This window comes from Hoplias malabaricus, chromosome 2 (genome assembly GCF_029633855.1).
Source record: "Hoplias malabaricus isolate fHopMal1 chromosome 2, fHopMal1.hap1, whole genome shotgun sequence".
Lineage (NCBI taxonomy): Eukaryota > Metazoa > Chordata > Actinopteri > Characiformes > Erythrinidae > Hoplias > Hoplias malabaricus.
Window position 1 is genome coordinate 34,039,797 of NC_089801.1, and position 23,528 is coordinate 34,063,324.

The window sequence follows — 23,528 nt, forward strand, 5'->3', positions numbered from 1 at the left end:
TCTCTCTCTCTCTCTCTCTCTCTCTCTCTCTCTCTCTCGCATCCTCTGTTTTCCATGCCCGCAGGAGGTGAAGGCTTCCCTAATGTGCCAAATTACTGAAACACTTGTAAACAAATACTGTCTGGATTGCTGCCATGCTGAGGGGTCTGGCCCTAAAACTGCTGTCTACAGCTGTCATGCTGCTTTCCCACCGTTCAGGCCAAGGCTGGTGATTAGTTAATGTTTCGCCATGTCATTTTTCCAGGATTAATGATTCCTATTGATGTAAAACTTCATTAAAACCATATTTTGTCAAAAGAATGAAATATTTTTCTCTGGGTATAAATGATGAAGGTCTATAGGATCCTAGTGCTCTGTTAGCATTAATCTAACGGCAATTCACATTAACATTTATGGGCTGTTCTTGCAGTTTCACAGCGATGTTCAGTAAAGACCCATTTTCTACTTGTAATAACTGAAAATACTTATAAAGGTTTATAAATGGTTTACAGTTTGTTCAGTAATGGTTATTAATTAGGTTGTAAATGCATTAAAAGTTATATAAGATCATTTATAACACTGTTAAATCACAGATCTCTGGATACTTACCTTTCTTTGTCTTCTCCATCAGTCGACATTAAGCCTGTCAGCTTCAGCACATATTTGTTAATAAGTTTAACCATTTACTCGCCAAGCTTACTCAACTAACCAGCGATAGAATCCCTTTTTATACACAGATGATAATGTGAGGCACCTTAACATATGAAATGACTAAATTCACTTTCTAAAGTCACTAAGCTTATTCTTTACCTCTGTGACACTTTCACTTTTAGATGAAAAGAGGTCAATGTTTACCTTTTTATCTCTAAGTTACAAAAGAACATTTATAACTTTTAAAGTGTTTAAAACTTAATTAATAACCATGTAATAATATATTATTTTAAAGTGGTACAAAACAAACAATGGTTTAATTTGTTATCAGAAAAATGATACCTAATTCGTTGTGGTAAATCTGACAGGTTAGGCCTTCAGTTTGGCTCCTCACCAGTGAGAGAGCCCAGTCGTCTGTGCCGGCTTAGTGAAAATAAAAATCATGAAGAGAATATTTATGTTTTATGTTTTTTAACTTTATGTGTGCAAAGAAATCTTGAAAGTGACAGTATGAATATAATTCCAGTCCAGTTGGTGCATAACCAACCATCCAGTTAAAGCATAACAAGCTTGAAAATAAGCGGAAATTTACAGACACCCCCCCCCAACACACACACACACCAAATCTATCTAAAGAAACTACAAACACTAAATACGTCTTGGCTGGTATTTTGAATATATATATTTTTTGAGTTAAAGATTTTCTTTTGCTTACTTGAAATCAGTCTGTTCTTCTGCAGAGCCTTTCTAAGAATATTAGATATTTATTAACTGTGTATTAATAACTCTCATGGCTGCTTGAAAATTCAGGTTTGGTCGTATTCAAAGTTCTTCGAGCATGGAAGACACAAAGAGCAGTGAACAATCTGTGTGTGTGTGTGTGTGTGTGTGTGTGTGTGTGTGAGGGAGAGAGAGATGGTTAGACGCTAATGCAGCATGACACCTCTGAAATGAGACTGTGGTTGCCATGGCAAGGAGCCAGAAGGGGACAGCCCCTCTGGAGTGTGCTGTAAATGATGTTTGATTAGTATTTAGATCAGGCTTGTGCTCAGGGTCCACCTCTGTCTAACACTTTCAGTCTAGTGCCTTCAGATCTGCTGCTCTATAAACTACGCTGTGTCCAAATGTTTGCAGATGCCACAAATGAACCATTCAATATCAATACGAGACTTCACCAGTGCTCTCAAGACTGAATGCCATCAAATAATCACTGCAACGTAGTCTAAAGCCTTCCCAGAAAAGTAGAAGTTCCCACTGCAACAAAAGGGGACAGAATACCTATCCATACCTTTAGTGGCAGAAGAAATGTGGGATGAGTTGAAGGCAAATGGATATGAAATAAAGCAGCATCATGCCAAGCTTCTTTATTGGGGCTTTCAAGTCATCACTGGACAGAAAGTTTATCATTAGGACTTAATATCTATGTACATTAAGAGGGCTGATATTAGACCTGCTAACATAGTATGTTGCGCCTGATTTACCACCCATTAGTTGAACATTAGGTGTAATGTAACCCAGTATAAAGGCAAAAGGAGCTGGGTTTGCAGTCAGAATATGAGCAGATGTAACCGCAGGAACAGTGTGGCCACGGGTGTTTGACTAATCAATATCAGACGTCGTCAATAGTCATAACAGAGACTCAGAGAGACTCACTGACTCCCACTTCAGCACACTGAGTCTAGTGACCACTCGTATAAAACCCATTAAATATTTACTGAAACTTAAACACATTTATCTCTGAAGTCAGAAGTAACCACTGCCCCAGGCCTCAACTTCCCTCCTCAGTTAAAGATCACACTTAAATGTTTTACAGTGGGAGGAGGCATGGTGGCACTGCAGGTAGTGTTACTCTCTGTGAGGAATTTGCCGTGTTCTCCCTGTGTCTGCAGCGTTTTCCTCCGGGTGCTCCTGTTTCCCCTCATAGTTGGATTGGCTGTGAGAAATTGCCCACAGGTATGAGTGTGTGTGACTGGGTGAGGGTATGATGGACTACAGAGTTCTTTGAGCAAACCACTTTTGGTTCCATTCATTCATTCATTATCTGTAAGCGCTTATCCAATTCAGGGTCGCGGTGGGTCCAGAGCCTACCTGGAATCATTGGGCGCAAGGCGGGAATACACCCTGGAGGGGGCGCCAGTCCTTCACAGGGCAACACACACACATTCACTCACACACTCACACCTACGGACACTTTCGAGCCGCCAATCCACCTACCAACGTGTGTTTTTGGACTGTGGGAGGAAACCGGAGCACCCGGAGGAAACCCATGCAGACACGGGGAGAACACATCAACTCCTCACAGACAGTCACCCGGAGCGGGAATCGAACCCACAACCTCCAGGCCCCTGGAGCTGTGTGACTGCAACACTACCTGCTGCGCCACCGTGCCACTTTTGGTTCCATGAAGGTCCATATTTGTTTAAGAGATGTTTGAGGGTGAATACATTTGTATCGTTTGATTTATAGAGTTCTTTACCCCCTTTAATAACAAAGGTTTGTAAAACACTGTTTTCATATGTTGCCAAATCTATTGTGTCTAAAGGTCTTATGAAAGTCATCAGGCCAAGTGTGAGTTAGAGAGGTGGAAGAAGTGAAACTTTATTTTATGGAGTGATAGAGAATCATCCAATAACTTTTAGATGGTCCAGATTAAAGACTAGTCATCCTCATCAACATTTGTACCTGACTTGATTTTGCTTGTTTGGTTGAATACCACCAAATTCTCACGGTTGTGTTCCAATATTTCAGGAAAGCCTTCTCACTAGAACAAAGGGGACACCAAAGAAAAATAAAACCCTTATTTTTTGTTAAGCAAGCAGGTGTCCAAATACCTTTGTCCATATTTCTGCTGCTCAGTATTGATAATATTTAGAGAGGGATATGGTCACTGTAGAGGGCTGACACATTTGCCCTTTGTCCATAATTCACTGTCCCTTTCTCCGGCCCTGACCGGCGCTCCATCATCCAGTGGCATATTTCATGATTCCTCAGTAATAGCTCTTCTGTCCACTGTACAGGGAAATGTGTCACCATTATCGATTTCACCATCTCACCCCCCTTACAGTCCCCCACTACAACACCCCCTTCCATAGACACACACACACACACACACACTCCCCGCTCTCGTCCCCCTCCAGAGCACAAACATTAGCCTGATCTCAGATTCACACCACTGCTAAATACAGTTTATTTTTGTCTGTCTGAATTCAAGTTTATGGGGAATTATAGGGTTAGCGTGATGGCTAATGGGTTGGAGATTGTTGTGTGTTTGTGTGGCTCTGTTGCACACATATTGATCTGGCTATGAGGCATGTATTATGGACGGCTAAATATGGAAGGACACAGTGAGAAAGCAGAACATAACATTTCTCTTGATTATTTGTCACAGAAATTGAACTGTAAAATTAACTGATTAGGTACCAACACAATTTTACCAAAGGTACCAAAGGTACCAACAACGATTTTATTTATATGACAACAACAGAAAACCTGAAAGATCAGAATCATTTATCACAGTGCGCATTAAAAGTCCATTGTAAAACATTTGTCCATTCAAGACATTCAGAGCACTTCTGTTTTTCTGGAATATGCTGTAAATCTTAACATTTATAATAGAAACCCACTGTTGCTGTGATGGACTGGCGCTCTGTCCAGGGTATGTTCCTGCCTTGCGCCCAGTGACTCCAAATAGGCTCTGTAAAGACCGCAACCCTCAACAGGATGAAGCAGTTACAGAAGATTAATGGATGAATTAATGTTACTAAGATTTATTTGTGCCATTGAATTTCTCTCTTTGTACTTACTTGTCTAGGATATCCATCTCAGACATTTTTTCCTACCCTCTCTGCCAAATTTAAAAGGGATATCAGCAAGCATAGAAACGACAGAGGGAGGGAGAAAAGCAAGAAGAGAGAGTGAAAAAGAGGGAGATATAAGTCAAAAAGAGCAACAGTGGGAGGAAGAAAGGGAAAAGGATGGGAAGAAAGAAAGGAAAGAATGAAAGAGAGCAAAGAAGAAATATTGTAAAAAATAGAAAGGTATAGAGAGTTTAATGTAAAGAGAGGAACTGGAAGGTGCTTGCGTCCAATTACCATGTGCCCTGCCATCAGCGCCCTGCTGAACAAAGTGGTAGGTGTGGGGGATTAATGGCTGTAGCTGCTGCCTGCTCCTCGAGCCCAATTCCAGCCCCCACCGGCCCCTAGTGTGACCATACACACTGCTGAGCCACTGACCAGTGTGAAATGGGTAAAGCCACTAATGGTCCAGGAGGTCAGTCAGGGGGAGAGGAGGTCACCTGCCAGTTTTAATTCAGTGTGCTGTCTTTCAGCAGTCTCTGTCTGCATCGTTCGGTATTAATATAGATTTCCTTTGTCAACAGCACATGCACAATTTGTGTACTCTACAATTTAGCAACCTGTTTCTACAACTATGACACTCTACAGTTTCTTGAATCTTTTTTAGGAAAAGAGACTTAATTCTCTTGGGTTATTTTGGGCATTTGTATTGGTGCATTCATCCTGACTATTTCAGACAATGCACATCTGTGTTCAGATCATATGTAGAAAAAGTTTCTTTTTTTTTGTGTATGGCACTTAAATATATATGGACAAACAGTTCTTTTAATATTCCTATTTTTAAATGCTGTGTGCATTAACATTTCACTACAGCTTGTGTCATGAGCTAATTGGATTTGCTTAGCCACATTTGTTTATCTGGGGTTTTCCATTAAGCTAAAAATGAGTCAAGGCTAATTGCAGTTTCTGCACAAGTGAAAACAGAGGCGTATTGTTTTAATCAGATGCAGAACCTTGTCGTTCGCTAAACAAGCTGCTGATGCATGGCAGTGATAAATATTACATTTCATACATTCATATAAAGCTAATTAGAAATCAATATTAATGCTCTTGCCAGGAGGCAATTGGAAGAATGGGTTTTAGTACCCCTGGAATAATTTGTCCCAACTCAGGGTCTCCCTCATGGGCTTATTTGTATTCTACTGTTTTATTAATTTACAGAGACTTTTATTTTGTAAATATAGGAATGCTCAGTGTGTCAGAATAATTAAAGTGTTTCACTTTGGGACAAACCTTTTTGATACATTCAGCTAATGCTATTGGTTTTTTGTTTTTCCTTTTTGTTGCTAGCTTTCTAGAGTAAATGGAACTGTGTGCTAGCAACTGTAACACAGCAGACATACTAATCAATAATACAGAAGTGTTGTTTGCTAATAAAAGATGTTGCCTCAGACTATGTCAGTGATATTTGTGTCATATTTGTGGAGACTAACGGTGGGTGGACTGACGGAGGCAGACGCAAATGCAATAACAAATTATTGAAACAAAAGAAAACCAAAGAACCAAGGAGGACTAACAGAAACTCATGACAAAATTCAACAGTAAAGCTTAGATAAATAAGACAAATAAAACTAGAGGTAATACAGAGAACGGGGCTGAACACAGGACTAAGAAACTAAACACATACCAAGGGAGCTAAACACTGAACGAGGAATAAATAAACAGAACCTGGACTGAACAAATAGATTATATACAAAGACCTGGGGACTGGGACAGACGCAATTAGAGCAGAATACACACAGACTACTAATAACTTGGAAAACATGGACTAAACAGAAGAACAAGACCACAGACAAGACAAGACAAGTAAAGTCCACCAAAGAAATGCTGAAAAAAGGGGGCTTAAATACAAGAGCACAGACAAGGGACACATGGGAAGGAAAACGAGAAGGCAGGGCAACACAAAGAGACACAGGTGGAGACACTGATACAAGCCGGGGCTAGGGTGGAGCTAAGGAACCAGGGCAAAACAAAACAGAGCCATGTGCGTCTCAAGTCGGAAAACAAGAAACAGGGCAAAAGCGTGACAAGACTTACCTGGCTAGCAAAGTTAAACCAACTGACTCAGGTGAACTTTCCACTTTAAGTGCCTTTCAATGAAATTTTAATACTTAAAAACATTCATTATGAAAAATGTACACACTATCTGTCCAACCATGCAGTGTTTCTCAGACATACCATCCTATTCTGTCCAATTCTAAAACAGAAGCTTATGACAAATATGGTTTGGAGCATGGACACATCATCTGTAGTGGTAAATGTCAGTTAATTCCTTGGAAAACCCCAGTTTTGGATGAACCTGTATCTGGGATTGTAATACAACTTCAAGGAATTTCATGCCTTTATTGGTAGGAAAACCAATTTTTGTTGAAATGCGTTTGTATTTGTAAACCCTGAATTTACTCAGTGAATTATAACCTGAAGCTAAGCAATTAGAGAATGCCAGAGGGCGTTTTGTTTTGTACTTCCATTGTGTGCAATTTTTCACAAAACACGGTTGGTTCATGCACCTTTTTAATGGTTAAATCAACGTGAAATCCGTAATTGGCTCCCTTGGTATCTGTTGGCAGCATGTCCTGGCTGCTAGGAACAGGGTTAGCTGTAGCTAGCAGGCTAATTCCTACTTCTGGCTACAGATTGAGAAGAAATTCCCCTTATACAAAATTGGCATAGCTTAAAACAAGCCACTTTTGCTTATTACACAAACAGGATTTTGGCTGTTAAACCTGCTTTACGTGATTGTTCAATTTACAACTAAATTATGCCTCTGTATTTAACCCATCAATGAGAGTGAATGCACACAGTGCTTTAGGGCCAGTGAGCAAGCACACCTGGAGCAACAGGTAGCCTTACCAGTGACCTGGGAGCAGGTTAGGGTTAGATGCCTTGCTCAAGGTCACCTCAGACTTGGATGCCGAGGAAAGAGACAGCGCTTTATGCGCATTAATGACATACTTATGATACAAATTTAACATTTATAGTATGGCTCTAGTATTTAAAAGAATAGAAAAAAATAAATTAATATTTAATCTGGTCTAAACATTTTTGTTTATTTGTTTTTTTTTTGGCTTTGTCAGTTTTTTTAATTAACAGGTTCTAGACAGCTCCACGTCCTTTCAGACCCATAGTGTTGAGTTGTTCCTCTCAGTGGATGGATGAACCAAAACACCCCTGGGATTTTTTCAACTCATCTAACATAATGTTCCATTTGAGATCAGCAAATTTCATCCATGCTTTTTTCAGTATATATAGTAATGTCTATATTTTTTTATCCTGAGCTCATGTGTCTTGTCTTGTGGCACTGACCTCGCCATGTCCTTCATTCTCTGTTTCAGGAGGAACACTGTCACTGGCCTGGGATCATGTGACTTGGGCAGGAAATATGGCTGTCCTCTGCAGCAAAGGCCAGGCTCGGCATGGGAGAGTTATGAGCGCTTTCACAGGATGGAGAGATGAAGGTGGAGGTCAGGGATATTGATGGAGGCCAGCCTGGGTTCCTCTTACCTCTGAGGCGGCAGCAGGATGACAGGGGTTTTCCGTCAAACACCCTGGCAGGCAGGTTAATGTATTAATTGTCTGGTAAACACAGGCCTGACAGAGAGTTGTGGTTTTGGTGAGTTTTTATAGAGCAACCTTTACTGGCTTCATCTCTGAGGAATTTCAGGTAAAAGCAGAACTCCCTGAAAAAAATAAAGATTTTTGTATAAAACTGACAGATCCACTTAGATAGCCCTTGAAATAAAGCCTGGTAAAGATATGATTCTCATGAAATGACATGGATTTTGAAAAATATTGCTATTAAATAGATCTTGTTATCTATATACCCCCAACGTTACCATGTTTAGTAAGTATTTACTTGAAAAGACATTCAATTCAATTGTCCAATTCGAATTTTAGTGTGTTTTTGGGCAGTACATGGTGTTCAAATGAGCAATCAGTAATCCCTTTAATATAGCCAATCAGCTAACATGTTTAGTGTCTGAATTTGGCTACTTAAGGTTTTCCTTAAATTCACAAGGCTAATGTAGCAGGTAAAGTATGTGTAAAACATTTTAAATTAAGTATTGTACATACATAATAGTTTGAAAAGTACATACATCGCTCTATAAAAGGTCATTTGACAGTTAATTGTGATCTGAGTAGCAGTAGCTTGCTGAATGTTAATTAACTGGGTAAAACCTTTCATTATATGTTAGCTTAGCTTTGTGGATAAAATGCTAAAGAAGTGACTAAATTTGGCATAAGAGGACATTTTAAAAGTAGCACTTAAAAACATATTCTATGTATCAATATTTCATGATACCCAAATGGTTGAAATATATTGACATGTTTAGTGTCCAATGTTATTATCTCAATTTGAAGCATCTAAAAACCTTGAAATGAGGCACGACAACAGAGGAAAGAGAAGAACCTGAAAGCTGATTGTGTGACTGGTATGTTTACCTGTTGGTATGATCTGTTGTATTCAGTCATTATCCCCATCCACTGACTTGATGTAAGCAATAATGTGCCATAAAATTAATGTTTCAATTCCAGGGCTTGTATTGGCAGGCACGGCTAATCGATCTGCTGCTGAAGAATATGTATCTCAATTGGATTTTACCATGGGGGCAAAGCAGTGCGAAGGTTTCCAACATTCAATTACTCAGTCGTATTATGTTCCTGGTTTCTGCTTGTGAAGAACCTGTGTCATTGTAAACAGGGAAAATGTCATGGTCTTACAAAGTTCTACTTATTCCATTTGAAATGTATTGAATGACTATTTGGATCTGAGATTAAGTCTCAGGTTCTGTTTTAACAAATGAAGTTGGCCTAAATTATCGCATACAACACAATTTGAGTTCTTGAGAAATCTCAGGGTTGTGTTGTTTCTTACACAGTTCTCTCAAAACTCAAAAATATTTAGCATAGCAATGTACAATACCAACCCGTGGCAGCCATTCTCAAGCTTGGATTTTGTTTAGATTTTGGTCTATTTATTAAGAAAGCAACACAGAATATAATTTAAGAACCCACAGAAATTTAGGCTTGCAGTTTGTATGATACCAATTGCAGGGGTATTAGCATTTCTTTTAAGCCATAACCTGAATTTAAACTGGCTTCCACTTTTCCTCACCTTGTGTTACATTAGCCATATGTTCCTCTCCTTCTCTGGACATGTCCAGTGTGTATAAGCACCACTGACCTCTTGCACCCATCCAGGGTTAAGCAACAGAGCCTCATAAACATTTTTGGATATTTTATGTTGTTTTGATCATTTTAGCTATATTCTTAATATTTATAATAGTTATCGGTTCTTTTATAAAAGCTGAGCAGCCATTTATAGCTTAATATATGGTGTAAATGTAGAGCAGGCATCTGCCTAGCTGTGAGATTATGAGCTTTGGATTTTGAGGTTAGAATGGATGCCTTGTTTATGATGATTGCGATATTTACATGGATGCCCATATGCCATTCTGTGGAGAAATGGCAATCCATCAATCCATCTGAGGCCCTGCTCCATCCTGAGAGTGGGCACTCTGTGGAGAGGGTGCAGTAATCGAGCTGAGAGTCTCTCCAAGCTCTACTCACTTCTGGAGCACCATCACCTATGTGTAATTGCCATAATTGTGGTAACTTTGTATCAGTCTGAGTGGCATCAGCATGTCAATGAGCCATCTCTCCGCTGGAGAGCTCTTGCTGTTAATTAGGCAGAATTGATTTTGGTGGGCCGAGAGAGTGATGTTGATACTCCTTAATCTACTAATTAATCACAGGTGTACGGGGGAATAAAGAGCACTACAGTTTAGACTTCATCAAAGCAGTCAATAACTATATGGCATCACTTTGCAATGGATCTGATGGTACAGAAATACTGCTGACTGCCCATTAGATCATGGAAATCTTCTCCATTTTTGGCCACAAATTGTTAAGACACGTTGAATGTGAACAATCAGATTTACAGCTACTCCCCAAGTCTCTTACTGGAGTTATGAGGCTAACATTATTATAGCTATATAATGAAGCCTTAAATTAGCTACATTTTTGCCATTTAGTAGATAGTATTATCATAGAAAATTATGGTTCCAGTTATATAACATCAGAAGACGAATATAGCCTACCTGAGGAGCCTTAAGGCATTCTCACAGCTATAGTTTGTTTGCTTTTTTCCAAATCAGTTAAGAAGTTAATAAACGTCCCCTTGGTTTGGTTAATTTTCACACAGGGAAAAAACCCCAGCACGCCAAAATTTGTCATAGCAAAACATAAGAATATCCTCACCGTTGATTGGTCAGACCTGATTGGAGCAAGAGCAAGAAAGTAAACACAGGAGGAATATCCTGTGTTGTGGACTATTGCATGTTTCCGTTCTATATCTCCAATTAACAGCTCAACTTTAACCAGTTCTCTGTTTACTTACTCTGCTGTGTCCAATACGCAAAGCACACCTGGCTATGGCATAAACATTATAGATGGGTCAGACTGAGGTCAGCTCATGTCGATTGACCAGAAACACACTGTTCCAGAGTTAATTTGGGACCAGATATGGTTGTTTTCGTCCACATTCGAATGCACTTATTTTTTTCACACCTGCCCGAACATAACACACCAACGAGGTAAATAAACCTGAGTTTCATTTAGCTGGACTAAAAAGTGCAGGTGTGAAAACTCCCTTAGTCTTTTACATAGAAGACAGTAGCTTTGTGTGCGCAGCAAAGTGAAGGCTCAGTTCTAGTGGTTGAAGATGTATTTGGGAAATACTTGAATGTAAATTATTAATTGGCCAGCACTGTGGTAGATAAGCTTCTTTTGCTTGTTAGCTACTTTAGCTTTGACACTTTTGTTCATACACCAAAAATGTATTGGCTGATCAACTATATTTTGGATGAAGTGTGTGAATGTGCTTTTTTTTGGCCACACTATTCCTTTGACTAGTGGTAGATTTATCAAAGCGAAACAAAACCATTGCTTTAGAAGAGTCAACCTGTATGGAAGAAAAAATATAGCACCCACACCAACACACACAAACAATGAAGGTGCACTAACAAGTCGGCAAAACTGCCCCAAATTGCCCAACACTCTACACAACAGAATGGGGAGGTGATTACAGCAGATTGCCACATGCTTCCTCTGTGTGTGGACTGTCATGGTCACGTGACCATAAGTCCCCCTCCAGCCCCCACAGCAGTCCGAGTGTGTTTACCCAGCCTCGAGGCGGTACGCTGTCCCATCATCGCCAATTACACCACTTATCGATTCCGCCACTTTCACAACAGCGACTCGTTTAAGTCGTTGAACGGTGGAAATGTTTGAATTGCCCTCAGCTGAATGGCACTGTCTCACGCCCATAATGCGTCCCCTCTATAAAAGACAAGATAACACACTACACAACAGCAATTTTCGCGTGCAAGTTCGACAAACATAACAAAAAAAAAAAAAGGCCATGTGGATACAGAGCATGAACAAAGGCAAGCGAAAGGGAAAATCAGCACAGATCGTGGCATTTAAGTGGGTCATTTTGGGGCTGTTTAGGAAAAGGAAAGTTGTTTTACTGTGAGGTTTGCTGTCCTTTTTTTTTTTTTTTTTAAAAAAAGCATTGCAACTCGCCAAATCAAACCTGGCCCTGGAAGTTGACGACATATTATAGAAAATTTTTGGTGAGGTACACTACTCACTACATACACTACTCACTCATTTAAATTCACTTTAATGCAGACACACACATACAACTTGTATTAAATTATTGCAGATAGAAAGAAACATTCTGCAGCAGCTGCACAATCCTAAAATCGCCATGCTTAATACTAACTGTTGACTAGGAGTATAAAGCCCACCTGATTGGACTTGGAAAGAGTGGAACTGCATTCTCTGTATTTTGTTAAGCTCTAATACCAGAACTGACCATCCATTATCTGACCTCACCGATGCTCTCAATCATATCAGTCATAGCAGTGTTACAATGTTTATGTGTGGTTTTACTTTAGGCAAAAAACATCTGGTCAAAATCACAGTCAGAACATTCAGTCTGTAGTAGACTGTAGTTGTTTTGAATATGAAATGGTTTATTTTAAGAGAACTGTGGTTTGGAAGCTTCAAATATTGCAAACAATAGGTCTGAACTGCTAGATGTTGTCTTAGTTGAAGGGTTAAAATGGTGGACCCCAAAAACTCTCGTACAGGCATTACAGCACATTAAAAACATACCAGAAGCACACTGTCTTCCATTAATGAATGTAAAAGAGCTACAATGCTGGTGAATGGCTAACCACACACATCATTCTGACTGGTCAGGGTTCAGCCTGTTGATATCTCAGGACCTTCTGAACAGACAGTGAGCATATATCGGTCCACTGACATAAAAAGGCTGGCACACCACTGACTGTAGACCACTGCAGGTCCACCATCGGACCACTCAGATTACTGTCCTGTACCGGATATAAATCATTTATAATCTCCTCAAACAGATTTTACATTCACAGAGAAAACAAACTAATACAAATATTAGCAACAACTCTGAGAGATATAATAATGAGTATGAGCCTGATATAAAATGATTATGATAAAAATGTTGACACTGTGCTGGATTAAAATTATTTACTAATCTTATTTATAAAGAATGACAAAAGAACAAATGAAGAAAAAATATAAATTGGACTGTGAATGGAAAAGTGCTAAAATGTTGCATTTTGTCTAAAATTCTGTTTAATCACCAGCGGTCCACCCAGAAAACGCTGTGCAAAACGCTAGTGGACCTCCAACTTTGCACTCAGTGCGTCAACAGTGGTCCGCTGTCTCCTTGCTATCGGGAAGATCCAGTGTTACCTGCATAGAATATTTAGTGTAAAGAACAACTGTAATGTAACCCAGTTACAGAGATGGACACAAACTGCCACACTGCCCTTTTATTGTCCACATCTGATGTCTTTGTTCCGTAATAGATGACCTTGTAAGTTAGCATTGTTCTCGGTTCAAGCTGATAGCAGCAGCACCTGATAAAATGGTGACACTCTGAGAGTCGTACAATGGCATTTATATGCATCGTCCCACTTGGCATTTAAAGAGCACGAGCTCTTTAGTGTTGACATGTGCATTGTAGCATTAGGCTAAATCGCAAGTAGACATGAAAGTGGGGGATGTGTGTTGCACAGGGATACAGGTATATGCTCACGACCTAATTATGACATAGTACGCCACATGGGCTTTTTTGGATGTCTAGTCATCCAGCACGTCTTCTGAAAATAAAAGGGGCATCAATAGGGGTTTGTTTTTCTTTACTGTAGTTAAAATTTCTATTTGTCTGGGAAGGCTTTAACCTAGTTACTCAAACATGTCTTTGAGGATTTATTGGCAGCCACTTTAACATTAGAGAGGTCAGATATTGGTGTTGAATGATTAACTTCTGCTCCTTGCTCCTCACTGCTGTGTGCTCGGTTCGGGGTGAACAGCAGCAAATTATCGTGTTAAGGAACAGATGCTAAAACAGACCATTCTGAACAGTCAGGGAGAATGATACTGTGGGGTTTGATCCTTGTGGTATTTTATCAAAAACATTTAACAGATGTTTCATTAAGGCCCCAGAACTGTGTCCCCTTTAAGGGTTTTGGCGGGTATTAAACAAATTAAATGTACATATTGTACTGTACTTGCCTGCATTCTTTTCATTGTAAAGCTACTCAGCACCTACAGTAACAGCATGGTATTAAAGTAGTATTACTTGATCTCTAATTAATTTAACACTTGACTACATTAATGGAAACCTGATAACACTAAAGCTATGATGTAACATGGTGCTCAGCTCAGGTTCAGTCAAAAAGTCTCAGTGTTGCCCTCCATATTTTCAGCTTGGCTCTCTCTCACAGTCAGAGCTTGTTTGCTGGAGAGCTTTCCATTAACACCCTGACCACTCTGACCACAGGCTCTAATGAGGCAACACAGGCGCTAATTTCCGCCCTGCTCTGATGAGGCTGCTCTAATCAAACTCCAGAGGAGCCAGTTAGGCCAGAGAGCCAGCCTCCACAGGCTGAGAAAACACTGCCATTTTCTTCCCAATCAGAGAACCTCAACTGTGACTTACAGGAGTGGTAGCTTTTGTGCTAGGGACAACTTAAGGAATAGATTGATGAAGATTAAATATATGCAATTGTCCCATATACAGCATTGGAGTCAAGTAAATATTACATGTGTTTGAAGAATCTTCAAAGCCACTGCAAAGCTAGTCCACATGTATGAATAAAGCTAGGTTATGACACTGGTTAGCATTAAACCATTGCTAAATCATCACACACTTGGCTCAAACCATGTCAAGTTGTTAAATTAACTTAATTAGATAAGGTTTTTAATATTGTATGCCATATTGCAGTCTATAAAAATTGTTAAATTACTTAATATTGCATAAATTACATGGCACAGCTAAAAACATCAACAGTGGCCACTCCAATTCGTCATTTACTGACCTGTAGTTGAACTCTGACTTCAGATCTTATGAACCACAACTCAACTTGGACTTACTATCTTATGAATCATGACTGGACTCGGACAGCTAATTTTTGGACTCATCTCTGGTGTCAGACTGCAGATCTTATGACTCATGACTTGACACAGATTTCCATTTTATGATTTGTGACTCCACCAAGACTTCATACCTTTAGCTCACGACATGACAAAGGCTTCAAACCTTATGGCACTTGTGTGTAAAATCACTACTCAAAATGTAGCACTACCTTCCAGGCAGAGTGAATGTAATCAGTTAATTCATTCATTTAACCACTTATCCAATTCAGGGTCATGGTGGGTTCGGAGCCTACCCAGAATCAAGGCAGGAACACCCCCTGGAGGGAGCGCCAGTCCTTCACAAGGCGACACACATTCACTCACACACTCACACCAGACAGTCAGACAGTCTGGGGGACTTGAACCCACAACTCCAGGACATAAACAATGGGCGCCTATCATTAGAAACATGTCTCATCCTCTGTTGGTTTGTATTTAGTAAATTTCATATTTTTGTGGTATTAATCTCTCAGAAACCTGCCTGAAAAACCAGCTAGCTGGTAACCAATAATATTCATTTTTCCTCCAAGGCAGCACTGGCTTCAGAACAATTTTGAGTATTGATTTTTCTCACAAAATCTTATAACTCATGAATCCATTAGGTCTACTTACATTATGACTCTCACCTTAATTGAATTCATTAAAAACTTGAATTCATGTCTAGCTGACTCAACTTAAGCTTGACTCCTTGTTACTTGACTTGTAATTTTGAAAAGTATTTCATCTGTGAACCCGAATTGGCAGCCCAGTGATTTGACTTGATCTCATATCTTAGTGACTTGACTTTGACTCGAATGAATTAACTTGTGAATGCCTTTCTTAGACAGTACTGAATTGGAAATGGCAGGGTTGAAACAAAAATCACAGAAAGGCCAGTGCTCAACATGATGTGGTGATCTTTCCTCACCCTGCTTCTGAGGGATTATGCCTCACCCCCGGGTGCAAAGTCATTTTCTATTTTTTTTTCTTTATGAAAAGAAAAGAAAAAAATGGAAGGGCTCTTGTGGCATTTACGTCTCTTTTAGCCTGTCCTCATGATCCCATTTGCATGTGGCTGGGGAAGGTCGGCCCACAATGGCGGAAGAGCCAGTTGTCATGGTAACAGTGATACTGGGCTGAGAACACTACCCCACTCCCCAGCGTGGGTGTTGGGAGCAGACCCCCCTGGGTCCTACTCCCCCGCCGTGGACCCCAGCCTGTGAATCGGGATTAACCTGCTACACCCAGCCACAATGCTAACAATGCTAACACATGTTCCTCCTATCCCATTCAAACCTGCTTTTACTCCCTTTCTAATAAGGATTAGTCGTAATGAGCTGTAAGGAGTTAAGCTGGAATGAAGACCTCCTTAAGCAGACGCCTGTTATATTGGGGGTCCATGGAAGTCCCCCGTGTGTTTTAGGCCTCCCCTGTGTGTTTGAACACAAGGTGTAATCCTCTTCAGAATCAAAGGTGGGCCAGCCGTATGAATACAAATCCGCTGCTAGCATTGTGGTGCTAGCCTTGTGGAGGGTACTCTCAACCATCTGCCGGCCTGCTTTTTCACCTGCTTTCCATCTCCCTCTCTCTCTCTTTCACTCTCACTGTCCCTCCCACCCTTTCATTCTTTTTCTCCTTTACACTCTTTCTTTTCTCTTGTATTAACCTGGTTTCGTTTGTTGTCTTTTACTGCTATATAAGCATTTTAACACAATGCCACAGTGTCATATGTTTCCGTTCTCATTTTTAATTTTTTTTTTTAAATATCTGCACCATTTGGATTGTTTAAACACAAAAACACAGCAAGAGAAATGCACAAAATGGCCATCTTTGTGTCCCAAAGTAAGGAGAAACTAGCTGTGGGGCAAGAGGAACCATGACCTAACAGGTTTTGCTCTTCCTTTACATCTAGGATCCCCATTTAATACATGGGTGTTTATTCTTTCTTTTTTGTCTCCTTTCTTTTTTGTCTGAGAGTATTAATAAGCAGTTAGTCCTTTTGTTGGAGTGTCATAAGAAATGATGTCATAAGAAAGCTTTGTACTAGATACTAGAACATTGCTGTGAGGATTTGATAAACCCTGCCTGTTACTTCCAATGCACCAAATTATTCAAAATGTATTGGGTGGAGGTTTATCCTTCCAGAAGACAAAATTCCAGTACTCCACATCTTGATTTTCAGGGCTTTATACATCTCTAGCTGATTCTTGGCATTGAGCTTGGTGACCACATGCTCATGTCCAGCTGCCATTATGGAACCGTTGTTATTGTGTTATTGTACTTTAAAGTTGTTTAGATACTTGGCATAGCTCTAATCCCATATATTCACTTACACCAGAAGGCCCCACACCTCAGGTACACCAGTACCACCCCTCTTTCACACTCTCTCTCTCTCTCTCTGATGTGCTCTGGCTGTGAATGTCCCAAGTGGCCGCCTTCAAGCTGACCTCCCCTGCTCTCTCTTTTTAATATCCCTGCTCGTCTCCCTCCTCTCCAATTACCCGCCACTTCAGAAGTCGTTTAGGCTGGAGCTGGAGATGATTGGGACACTTGTGGCACCATTACCCTGCTCTTCTCTCCGCTCCTGCCCTCATCTTATGACCCTGATCGGAAAACGAGATGGAGCCAGGCTTCTGGGGCTGTGTCCTGCTTATAGGAATGCAGTTCAACTCTGGTTATGGTCTATCATTTGAAGGATGTATATTATATATCTGTGAACTAGAATTGATTTGTATTAGGAGTACAAATAAGTTTTAAAATGTTTCTGTGTATTGTATAATTTCAATTCAAAATTCAAACATGCTCCTTATCTTTTGTCATTTTATGATGCTTTAACATTAACTCATCATCAAATCATCAAACTGTTGCAAGAAAAGTCATTATCTACCAGTTTGAGTTCACAATTGTTAATAAATAAAAAATAAAAAGGCCTTTAAAATTCTCCAACATGCTGAAAAAACTGCACAGATTAGCAGGAAGTGCTGGTGCTGGTTTATCTTGTCTCTCACCAGGGTCAGGCTAGTAGACAAGTACACCAGCTTTCATATTATAACCTATCTTGGTTTTGCAGGTACTGTTTCTCCAGCAGGACAGTAAATCACAGAGACCTTTTACTGAGGGTGTGTTAAGTTCTTAAAACAAGTACGGTCAAGTCATTTGTTTCCAACTCAGTGTGTAACCCTCGACCAGTCCTCGGCTCAGTGTGTAATCTGCTTCATTTTGCCCTCAGGCTTTTAGGTCACCGTTCATGTTTGTGATCAATGTCATTAAACTGCCGACGCACCCAGAGAGGCTGCTCTTGTGGCTGCTCATCTTTCTGGAAAGCGATGAGGATGAGCCCCATTGTAGCCATGTAATAATGAGAGAGTCTCTGCACGCTTTGGAAATGCGGTGGCCTTTCTCTTTGTGGTCTCGGCCTCTATCTGCAAGAACGAGAAAGAAATCAATAGCACCGTGGCCTTCAATCGGCTGGTGGTAGACGTGCGCCATGTGGGCTTCACTCGCTGTCATTCTGGGGCAAACGTGAAAATCCCCAGCAATCAGATAGCTTCCTCCAGCTGTGGGAGACTGATAGAACTTATCTGGGGTCGAGCCTAAGTGCTAATTCTTGTTCGTGGTCCAGCAGGTGTGTGTGCTTGTGTGTGTCTGGAAAAATAGCTAGTGTTATTAGCCCAAGCTCCGGAGCTGATTTCATGAACCTGTTTTCATTTGGTAAATCTGGGTTTGTTAAGCAGTGTCCAGAAAATGTATGTAACAGAAAGGGTGGTAAAGATTTTTGGAAATAATTATAAGCCTTAATTTAATCCTTAATAACTACTCTTTCACCAAGAGCTTTACAACAGATGTTAAAAATTACCTATACATTTAGATGGTGACCGTGATTGCATTGCTTTTTTTCCTCTCTCATTGCATAATACCTACACTACTCCACTCAGCTGTACTTTTTTTTCCTTTTTGTTGGTACAGTTTACCTGGAACTGGGTACATCTTTTGTACCTGCTCAGTCATTCCAAGTAGGGACTAATCACAACACAATGCAGTCATCCAGAACAAACTCACCTTCTGTAAAATCTCCAAGCTAAGGTCACATTTGTTTTTATCCGACTCACAACAGCAGCTCCTAAGATTACGCAGTGGTTTTTGAAAGTGGTTCAAACACTCCTTGGATTAGTGGCAGAAGAAAGAATCCAGTAAGAGTTGGCTGGTGCAACAAGGAATGAATAACTCTATGAGTAAACAACACTTAATGTTACGTAGTTTCCAAAGGCCACACCTTCCGTTTATTTATTTATTTATTATTATTATTCTTTTTTTTTGTGTGTGTGACATTACCTGCTACATTTCGGGACTCAGCCATTGTAGTAGAAAACAAGTCCATGGTTCCATGGACTAAAGAAATTGGAGTAGAGCCGTGTTGCGTAGTGTAGGTACCCTGCAGTGAAAAAGCACCATTAGTGAGGTCAGGTACGGATGTTTAATGATTAGTTCTGGAATTAAATTTTTGAATGGAGCTTTATCACACCTGAGAACACAGTTCCACTGCTCCACAGCCCTGTACTGGTGAATATCTGTGAGAACATTAATGGTTGCATTATGAAGTAGCAGTTGTACGTTTGGATAGCATATGTTCAGTGGTAAAAAAGTCAGTTATGGCAGAGTTTAAAGGAGAACTGCCACTGTTCTCCACAACCTCTGACTTCATTCTCTCTTCAATTTTATCACCCTAGCACTCTCCTCTTCCACTACACAGGGAACACACTCTGACACGAATTAGCCCCAGATTGACCGATACACACTTGTCATTTGGGATTCAGGGGGACCTTATTCCTCCCTTTTGCCCTTCTCTTCCTCAAGTGGCAATGTCATTGTCTCTTCTCAATACGGCTGGATGTCAGTATTCCCCATCTACCACAGGTCTGATCTCCTTTGATTTTCGGTCAGGTTTCTGTCCACCATTGTCACACAGTCAACTGTCCCTGGATCCAGCATCTCCAGGGGGAGAATATTGAATGTTGATGTGGAAGACAATAACAGCCTGTTTTTTTTAAACTCACTGATCTTTTCTGATGCCACAATGATGATGGATGATTACGTCTGGTTTCTAACATCACTACTAGTCATCTCAGATCGGTTGTCGGATGCTGCTTCATCGTGCTTAAAAATGCATTTCCAATGTCCAGGGCTTTATACACTAGTTAACACTTAGCTTTGACCATTGGTGATCAGAGACTTGTGGCTGCTGTTCTCCATGTGTTCTCCATTGTCCTACATCCTCCGTGCCTAACCTAAAAACCTCATCCTTGTCTTTAGACACCCCCAACACCCCTCGTCACCCCTCATCACCCCTTGCACCGCAATCAACCATAATATCCTATTAATGAACACTCTAAATTCAAAGTCAGCCGCTCATTCTGTGGGCAGTTGCAGAGTTAAGGGGAGGAATTGGCCTGTCTTTATTAATACTCAGATGAATGAGGAAGGCCTGCGGGCCAAGGGCAGGCCACCGCTTTTAACTAGCCTGGCTTTTATGTACGATTGTGGATCAAGACGTATGGAGGCTCCTGCAGCCCCCAAAAGCCACTGGTTGCTTCTGTCACTTTTCTTAAGCGACATAGTTTAGCAGGAAGGTCATTAGCATGGGCTGTCACACCGGGCGATCAGAGGCGTCCTCTCCCTCTCCTTGAGCACAGGCTGCTCCATTACGTCCTGTCAGATGTGCTCGAGATGGACGCTTTCCCGTGGCCTTTTAATCAGAGGTGATAATGGACACGTTATAGATCCGACGCCTGCTATTGATGGATAGTGAGACTAAAACTCAGGCCTGATGTCTCCAAAACACCCATCTCCCCATTTTGTGCATTTTTCATTGTTGGTCATATTTTGAAACAACTGTCTGACCTTCAGAGTGTGTGATAACCTTTGGTCGACTGGCACCCTGTCCAGAGTGTCTTCTTGCTCTGCAGCCAATGATTCCGGGTTTTTTCCGGACCAACCGTGACACTAAACCGGATGAAATGGTTATAGAAAATGAATGAATGAATGAATGAATGCCCCTAGGAGTGCATAGTGCCTTTGGAGGACTGCTCCCCTGTCCAGGGTGTGTTCATGTCTTGCAGCCAATAATTCCAGGTTGATTCTGGACCAGACTCTGAAGTGAATGAAACTTTTACTGAAAATTATTGACTTAATAATGAATTAATGTGTTTAATCTTATCCTCAGTAACCAAACAAATGGTGTTTTTTTACAAAGTCAGGACTATTTTTCTGGTCTATTTTTTCTTTACTTTTCCTAGAAAATGTGTAAAATGTCCTGAAAATGCACACACACACACACACACACAAACACACACTCCTTATCCCTCATCCAGCACTGGCCCTGTCACTCTCCCAGGGGAACAGTGTGTGTTAAGGAGGGAGAACAGCAGCTTTCTTATCTGCCTTATCTTCCTCTATGCACCCACACACACACACACACACACACACACACACACACACACACACACACACACGCACTGCGTTCTCCTGCCAGTCGACAAGCTGGCGACACAATCTATGCTTGGTGAATCGGCTCTCGTTCGCCACCACCTTACTCACACAGGCTCACAGTCTCTCTCTCTCTCTCTGTCAGGAAGACCCCAGGGATCCCCCCCAGGCCTACAGCTAATCAATGCAGTGCAAATAAATGTATTGACATGACAAATGTTACATCTGCATTGCCAGTAAAAAGCAGCACAAACTGTGTATGTACACCAGTGAGGAAGGAATATTTAACTGCTGCAATGGGGAAAAAAAGAGTAAAATACAGCAAAGAAAGTGCCTGATATTCTGCATTACTGTTGAAACGATGACAGACTGATATCATTTACATCTACTGAAGTTTAATGATGACAGTTTATTTAGATCCTGTCAATATTCTGGGGTGAGTTGAAGTGGCATTTGTGATCTGGAACTGATTATCCGATAGCAGTTCAAGCTCTTGTGACAGAATTCCACCAAATTCTTACTGAAATGTTGCAGTAATTTGCTCAAAATCTTCCCAGAAGAGTAGACACCCTTACTGGAGCAAAACAGGAGCAATTAATAAATGAACTCTACAATGAGCAGTTGACTACAAACGTCTGGATGACTCCTTTGTCTATTTAGAACCTGACATGTGTTCTTTGGGAGCTGTTGGCTGAAGACAGACACACACCATGTGCTAATGGTGAACTACAATATGACCGCACACCCTCAGAGGTCCTAAAGGGTTTACACCATTTGAATTCACCTATTGAGCCCTTTACAGGGTACACTCCTGTCCTGTTTTAGGGATGTTTTGGAAGAGTGTAAAGCTGTGTAAATAAAGTGTGTGTTCTGTGTAGTTCTCCATCTGTTCATTTCCTCTTCATCCAGCGAGAGCGCAATCATGAAGTTACACTTGACAGGAGAGCTGCTGTAGGATCTGTCCTTCTTACCTCTTCACAGTCTCTCTCTCTCTCTCTCTCTCTCTCTCTCTCTCTCTCTCTCTCTCTCTGTGTCACTGTCTGTGTGTGTGTGTGCATGTATTTGCGTAGAGAAAACCACACACCTGGCTTGATTTATGAGGCTGACTCAAACCTGTAAATATATGTTCACAAATAAGCCACAAGATTAAAACCACTCACAGGTAAAGTGAATAACAATGGCCTCTGTTGAGGGTTGGGATATATTGGGCAGCAAGTAAACAATCAGTTCTTTGAAGCAGGAGAAATGTATGACCAGGGCCATATAGAGATATTGCCATATCTTGGTCAGAGCATCTCCAAAATGGCAGGTCTTGTGGAGTGTTTCTGGTGTACAGTGGATAGCCCTTTTTGACCATTCAGGTTTCTTAAAATGTTGATTGTATCCAACAAACTTGCTCGTGTTTGCACCAGTGTTGAAGGGAACGTGATGCACTGACCATTGCTTCAGAAATGCAGCATTTCCCTGTTTTTTTTAAAGCAGATAATGTTCTGCTGTGCCATAACTGGTTAATCACAGTGCTCTTTCTTGAGCTTCTTTAGCTGGACATGTCCACAACATTAACAGTTTATGCTGAAGAAAATACTACTCTTTGATTCCAGCTGGTCCCTTACTGTTCACAGACCTCATTTTGAATCATTCGGCATGTGCTGAACAATTAAAAATGAGGTTGCTAATGGGAACGGACCCTGTTCCGTGTTCATGGAAAACGGCTATGTGTGTTCTAACAACTTTCTGTCAGAGCCAGTGTTCACATTAACACTATTATTATATGCCCGCCCCTCCCCACCCCCCAAAAATACATAATAAATAAAATAAAATAAATAAAAATTCTATGTAAATATGTATAAACATTAAAATTATTTTTTTTTAGGATTTTTTTTAAAACTGTGTGCTCTCTGTAAATGTTATACATTATTTTACTCTCCATATTGACCAGGGGTTCCAAAAGCTTTAAATGTGATCATATCCTGTCCATATCCTGTCTTTAACATTACATTTCATCATTTAGCAGTTATATCCCTAAGATCATATCCCCATCACATCCTCATC